Raw genomic sequence first — 8690 nt, 5'->3', positions numbered from 1 at the left:
GAAAATAACATTTTTTATGAATTTCTAGCTTAAAATAATTTGCGAATTTTCGTGATTTGTACGTATTTTGCCTTTTATTCAAACTTTGAATGTTTATAAAAAAAAAAGTATTACTATGTATTTATTTTATTTTTCAACTGCTATTGTAACAATATGTTAGGAGTTTTGTATTAAATATTCAAGATTTTCTACCCAACAAATAAATTTTTATCGATATTAATTTAAAAAAAAAACTAATTATGATCAAAATTTGCATATGCTTATAATTAGTTCAACTTAAGTCAACATTTTTTGAAAATTACATGATGGATAGAATATACTTATATAAACATTCGGCGAATTCATCAAAAACCAAAATCAATTTTGTCAAAAACCGATCGTGCGTAAAAATTCCCGCTTTTCCCTTAATTTTTAGGTTGTTTATCCTGATTATTTAAAGTCAATAATCGAAGCATTTTTACTGCCCCAAAACGTGATGACAGACACAAAAAAAACACACATCATGGTAAAATCAATACATTCCTCGTCGCTCCTTTCAGAATCTATAAAATTAATTTATAGATATTAGCTGGTAATCGTACAGATTGCAGATAAAATATGTTGTTAAGTTGTGCGAAAATTAAAAACTATAGTTGTTATAATAAAATATTCGTTATTAATTAATAATTGTCTCTTTTAGTCAATTGATTATTATAAGTGTAACTGGTGTAAATAAACCACTACTAATTAGATCAAGTAACACATACTGCATAGTTATGCTCATGAACGATAGTTGCGTTGTTTTTGATTATATAACTATCAAGATTGGTATTAAAGATTGTGATTACATTCGATAATTATTATTATTCACATAAAAATAATATAATAATCTCTATTTTTATAGCCAAGGCCTTGATATTTCCAAATTTCTAAGATAAAAATTGTTATTTTCGATTTATATACCTAGCACTGGTAGCACTTATCTTAGGTAGTTTGGTACATACTATAATTTATTATCTACTGACTACATCAGTACAATTAGTTTCTCGTGCCACGTTTATAATTATCTAAAAGTACCTACCTACTACAATTAAATATTATGTATCTACTATGATTCCATAATGAATAATTAGATATAAATATTAAACAAATTGCAATACTTCTGTATGACTGTTTGTATACTAAAACGTCAAAGTCGACAAGTTGAGTCTCCCCAAGGCCCAAATCATGTCTTTATTAAGTGGGTTGAACTTCATCCATAAATTTAATACAAAATTAATAGTTTTATTATTAAGAGGACGCTACACCTGCATGTGTTGTCTCCGTCTTACAAGTAAGTAACATTGCAAAAACTGTTTCACGCGGGAAAGAACCGAGAAGGCTACAGTCATAACTAAGAAACGAAATTCTCACAACAGATAAAAGGGAATTTCAACTGTGCAACGTTGTTTTTATTTTTTTGATATTAGAACTGAAAAAAAAGTTATTCGATTTTGAAAAACGCAAAAATAATGAATTTTGAAACAATAAGAACTTTTTTTCTATTTGTGATATCGAAAAATTGAAAACAACGTTGCACAGTAAATGTTCTCCTTATTATGTGGTGAAAATTTTGTTTCTTAGTTATAACTGTAGCCTTCTCGGTTCTTTCCCGCGCGAAACAGTTTTTGCAATGTTACGCACTTGTAAGACGGAGACAACACATGCGGGTGTTGTATCCGTAAATGTAAAATATGTTAAAAACTGTTTTATCATCTCTTTGTAAGACGGAGACAACACATATGCGGGTATAGCGTTATCTTAAAATTTGATTTTCGTGATACTGTATTTTTGATTTCGATGAATAGGTATATTATTATAAGCTATAAAGTTATTAAATAATTCTCTTCCAATATGAGTCCTATAATACTTTAAAAATTAAATAATTGAAACCACTATTTTTTTTTATTTTTTTTATAGTTTTTACGTCATAATAATATTATGAGCCGCGTTTCTAGTTTCGTGATCATATTATTATTTTGGTTAGTTTTTCATGTGGGAGTAGCGTAGAATTCATAAATTTTAGTTGGGTAGATCATTTTTGGCAGTTTGGTACATGCAACATCTACTATGGTATTCTAAATTCGGTATATGTCATTGCAGTTTCCGGTCAAGTTAACACCTGTATAATTTATATACGACATTACCGATCCACTTTCGGATATTACAGCGATATCGTTTTAGTCCATGATCCTACCAGTAAAGTAGCATTAAAGTTTGGTACAGGACAAAATTCTATTTCGGATAATGAAAATGATTTCATATTTAATTCACATATATTATTGCTCATCATCTGCTAGTTGCTGTATAAATAATTCCAGAGTAGACTGTGCGGTTCGTATTGGATTAAACATTTTTTTCTGGTAATGCCTACAAACTTAATGATTCAAAATTTGAATCAATTTGATGAAAACAAAATAGTACCTTAAATATCTAGTACCGCAGAACAATAATACTTACCAGCCGTCACCGACTACCGCTCAACCGCTGATACAATGCACTGCCATACACGTGTAAGTGCGTAACAATAATATATAATATGTGATATGTCAATACTTAAATATAAAAATAACCCATATTAATGTTATATTATACATATACAGCCTTATAGGTACTGCCGTTGTACTAACGACGTTTTATGAAACATAATATATCATAATATGATAAATAATTATTAACTTCCAAATCAGTCTGCCACAGCTTGTTTCCCCGTTGCGTCTTCAGTATTTACACACCATTTTGACATTTTCGAATACTATTTTAAATTACAGTATAATATATTATACAGTCGATGTGAGAGTGACACTTATAACTTTTTATTAATTATTATTTTGTTTATTTGATAAATATTCCATACATTATATTATATTATATTTGTTTTACATTTACATAACGTCAGTGGCGTACGCAGAATTCTTTAACGGGGGGGGGGGATCATATGTTATATACTTACATATTATATATATCTATAAAAAAAATGTTTATACAATTGTATTCTTTTTATATTTAAAGACATGCACAATAAATTTTTTTTAAATTTATATTTTATGGTCTAAAAACACTAACCTATTATGTTATAACTTAATATTAATTCGTCTCGATGATTTTGATAATTCATCTAGTACTGCGTCTAACGTCAGCTGTTAAGATTTCAATATCCCGATGAATATTTAGCTTTGTTAATCACTTGGTGGGAGGGGGGGTTAAACCACTGTATCACGTGCTTAGTGTGTGTGCAACTGTTGGCAAAACTAACTATATAGCAATATAGTCTATACTCCTATAGGTTATACAAAACATGTTATACAATTTATAGAACAGCGTTGGCCCATATACCTACAACATATAATATTATATGTATATAAATATATATATTTATATTTTATACTATACTTGTCCAAGATTTGATTTTTATAAATCGACGTGCGCATGTAATAATATTTCTAGTAAAAACTAAAAATAAATTTTTTTAATAAATTAAAATTGGGTTCACATTTTGACCGTCGAGTTTTTGAAACTCCCGCGGTAGGTATCATATTATTATATTTCGATTTACGCGTAGGTAGTAGGCAGATAATAAATACTAATAATTTTCATATTAAATAGCCTGAAATGGACTGTGTTAATGAAATATTAATGTATTATAGGAAACAGTAGTATATTATTACATAGACGACGTATACGTTGGTGGTCAATGATCAACTCACCATCATCAAACAGTTTCATGAAATTCATTTCCATAAATTATATTATGCATTACATATTTTAATAGGTATAATAAATTATGATATTATTTCAGAACCTTATCAAAACTGTACTTGGTTTATTCTTAATTGATCGTCTTTGAATATTTTATTAGTTAACGAAAATAATTGTAATAAAATATGATATTCCATATATTTTTATAGTATCATAGGCATTAAACACGGTGATAAAAACGCAATCCGTATAATCTGTATCTAAAAATACTACGTTATAATGCGGAGAATGGAGATTAGAGACATGTCGATCATGACCAAACCATATTATAAATTATCTAACGCGTCTATATTATAGTCATAGATTAGATAAAATGTAGGTTGTAATTATTATTTATAATAACCTAGCTATACCTACATGCAAAAATGTGAAATAATAATTACATACTTTATTGTATATATCGCATGACAATGTATATTATTGTAAGTATTAAGTGCATTGTATATAAAAAGTAATAACATATAAATGTCAACGATTTAGATGTTGTTAATATTAATGACTATTGACTACGTTTAATATATTTTTCATACATTATTTGAGATAAGTCAAACATCCATATATCGTATATTTTATAGTTTATAATTTCAATGTATTTAATTTATTAACTATAATATATAATATATACAGGGTTATAATTCACCAATCATACTCACTCACTTTTTGTCAAATATATAAAGTTATTAAGAATCTGATTTTTGAAATTGTTGAATCAATATTCGTATGAGTAGCTTTTTCTATTTAACATTGTGTTCTAAGGATAAAATGTCTATGATAATGGGTTTGTTCTTATATGAGAGTTATAGTGATTCGAAAATTTAAGTGATTAATATCAATCCATCATCAACATAAATAATTTATAAAAATGGTCAAACATAATAAACAGATCCAATATTGTATATTTGTATGTATTTTATAGTTTTGCAAGACCATTTTTAAGGCATATTATTCTTAGTATAAATATTTTAATAACCGAGATACTATACTAGTTCGAATTTTCATCAAATTTTTCAAAATAATGATCCAATTAATAATTAGTAGTGCGTTTTCATTTGAAAAACAGAAATTTTTATCACTACACTAAGGGTACTCCTTAAGTAGTACAAAAAATTCAAAAATTTGAATCAATGCATTAGGGTGCATTAGGGTGACTGATTCATATAGATTATATAATTTCTAAGGTATTTTGAATAAATCATTTAATCATTATAATATATTAATAGATTTATTATTTGTAATAAGGATAATATTTTTCTATTGAATTTATTTATTTATTTTTTATTAAGGAAAAAGCCTCGGTAACGTGACCATTGGCTTGTTTTTACAGTATTGAATTTATATTTAACCAGATAACTCACGAATTTATTACTTTAATATCATAAAATAAAAAAAAGTTTAGGGAACGCCAAAAACATATACAATTTTTTCAAAAACACAGGCATAACAAAACTAATTTATAAAAATAACCAAATGTACATATTTCTATAAACTCCCTCTATTGTTAAACATTATGTATCCCCATAGTTTTAAGACCTATTACCACTATTTTATAATTGTTACAGGCTAATAACCTCAGGAGTTGAAGCCTTATTTAAATTTAAAAAAAAAGTTTAAAGAATAAATTATACTTTATTTGCATCTCCACAGAATAGATAAATGGCATCTCATTCGTCATTATAATTCTATGCAAGTAATTTTTCACTTCATTCAACTCGTACTCAGATTAAAAAAAATCCTTTAAAATTATAGAAATATTAAAATATATTATAATAATGTAGATAATAATTATATAATAGTTATATATGCAGGTAAGAGGTAACAAATTTGATGTTTTTTGTCAACTAAAAATTCTCGAGATAATTATAATTTTTTTTGTTAATTTACTTTATATGAGTTGAATTTATATATTATGCAGTAATATAAAAATAATAATTAAGGTTTATATAGGTAGGTGCCATATTATGGAAACTATGGTGGAAAGTTGTAAATTGTTAGCTTATAACTTAATTTTAGAGTTTTAATATATATTTTCAACATTACAATAGTATAAATAGTAGGTAAATAACAAAACATTTTTTTTTTAATTTTCAGAATATACTAAACAATCATAGTTTGCATTTTATTAAAAATTTTGCAGATATAATATACGTTCATTTTTTGATAAAAAAATATTAACTACACTCTATAAATATTGTAAAACTGTTCAATTACCATTCTAATCTAATACGACTAGTATTATATTGTTATACAAACAAATTAAAACTACAGCCCATTTTTAATTAAACGTTTTATTAATTATTATTTATAATAACAATAGTTGGATACTTAGTGCACAAGAGAGTACTGCATAATATAAACGAGGAATAAATTCATAATTTTGAACCCTGAGGTTTAGGAATTAGAATTGACCTTCTATAGTTCTATCACGGGTCTATTTCAAAGCGATTCATATCACCTATCCAGTACATCCAAATTTAAGAGCACTGATAGTTCGTATTTATTGGTAACTCTTAATCCAGGGTGCACGAGACTGAAATTCATATCGAGCAAACCGTGCAGTATAAAATTACACTGCTGTAATAATATTACATCAACAATACAAACAACAGGCCAATAAGACATTCAAAACAAATAGTGTTTTTGTGATGTCGTCTGCAGTCAGTCGATGAAAATTACGAAACTGAAAATTGTAGGGAATAAAACGCCAAATTAATTAATAGGTAATAATAATAATAATATTTTTCTATAACACGCAACTGTTAGTCATTTGCAACCAACTCTTGATCTTCGTGACTGTCATGACTACATGGACTATGAAGTATGAGGTTAGTATTCACTATTCAAAGATTGTGCTAATAATATAAGTTAACAAGATAAGACATGTATCACCATGATAGTTCGCTGATTAAAACTTATTTCGCTTTTAAGTAATAGCTAGTTAGTAAACTATAGCGAGCTAGTCTCAAGTCACGAGATAAAAATAATTAATAATTAATACGATTTGTGGACATGTGGTTATATTTTTCGAGTTTGTAGTGCTCCCCCTCCCCATTGAATTAAAATTCATAGCATAATGTAAATCACTCTAGATTGTACCAAGAAAGGAAATACTGACAAATTTATGAATACTATTGTTCATAACAATCATAACCTAATATCTATATCTATATATATATAAATATGGCCATCTATAATATAACTATACTTGTAGATAATATGTTATTAAGGTTATAGGTGATCGTTCACTGCAATTTGTTTATATTCATGATAACGTACATCCGGACATATTATCGAGTATCAAATTATTTAAATTTACTTTTTAACTGTATTATATTAATTTTATATAGCTTTATCATCAATACTCAATTATCATATAATAGGCTCACGTAAGCTGCAGGAGTGTTTATATTGTTCAAACACTTCCAAAAATTATATAGCTATACGGACTAATCTGCTATTTAGTATATAAGAAGTGTGGTGCTCGTGTTTTAACTTATTGTAATATATTGTATTTTTTTTTTTTAATATGAAAACTTATATTCATGGACGTTGGGTGTATTAATAAAATATATTATTATTTGATGGGTACAAAAATAATTGTGCGTTTGTTAATATTTAGTAATATATCGGAAACCACAAAAGCTATCGAAGCCATACTCAAATATATATTATTAGGTTCAGTTCGCTCTCCCTATTGGTTTTTGTTTTATTTAGATATATTACCAGGACGTGGTGGTCCAGTACTCCAGTGTAAGATCACAGAATAATATTCTGTCATTCTATGTGGTAAGGTCAAAAATTCGTATTTACAGTAAGAGGACTTGAAATTAACGAGCACATTATAATATTATATAGGTACAACACGTCAAGATACATTACATGCAACGATTGTCGTGGATGTCAATTGTCAAAAACAGACAATCGCTGAATTAATCACTGTACTGAAGATTGAGCGGTGTTTTTTGTTTTTAATTATTTGGTTACCAAAGCATGCGACGCACGTATAGTCGTGGCATAAAAACAACAACGTTAAAATTAAAATATAACTAATAATTAACACATGGGTACTATAGGAAAAACGCTACAATTATTGATTTCCATGCTATTTGCAATATGAGCGATTGATTTACAGTGCTGGTGTGTGATGGAATTTGTGCGCATCATTGCAATATAATATCCCTTTGCATTAGGGAAATCAATGAATTTCTATTACAGTAATATCATCATCTTCATGACGAAGTGTCCACATATTCAAAGCTAATAATAAAAATAAGCGAATAACTTTAAAATAATTTGTGTACTAAATATGGATCAATTTTCAAAACAACTATTGTTAAGTAGGAATGGAAAAACGACTATTAAGGGCGGTTTTAGTACTAAAATATGTCTTATCGAAAAAACTCTCACACCCTGTAAAATAGTCGGATTTGGTTAATTTAAACGAAGAGAACATATTTTAAGCATAGAATTAAAGGCCTATTTTTAAAATTATAACTATAGAAATTCAAATATGCTGCACAATATTTTTTGTTGTTTTTTAAACATATTATTTTTCTAGCACTATTTAAGGTAAAATTAAAATTCAGACATTAGTCCGACCTCCAAAAAGTCTTCGTTTTTCAGTTTAAAAAATAAATTAACACAATTTGTTATATCAAAAAGGCATGAGGCTTATGTTGATAAACCTCGCTATTACACTAGCTGTATCAAACAAAATATTAAACTTAAAGTTAACATTTTATGCAATTGGGAAAGATTTTAAAAACCTTAATAGTATGCATGTGTGTCGTCTCCGTCTTATAAATAACGTACAAAATGACAAAAACTTTTTTTCGCAGTTAAGAACTAGGTACCTATATATGAAAATAAATAAGAAACGAAATTTTCGATGTTGCACGGTGAAAGTTCTCCTCTTT

Source organism: Diuraphis noxia, unplaced genomic scaffold (genome assembly GCF_037042655.1).
Source record: "Diuraphis noxia isolate RWA-SAM2 unplaced genomic scaffold, SU_Dnox_SAM2 contig0005, whole genome shotgun sequence".
In the NCBI taxonomy this organism is placed as follows: domain Eukaryota; kingdom Metazoa; phylum Arthropoda; class Insecta; order Hemiptera; family Aphididae; genus Diuraphis; species Diuraphis noxia.
This window is presented reverse-complemented; position numbering follows the sequence as displayed.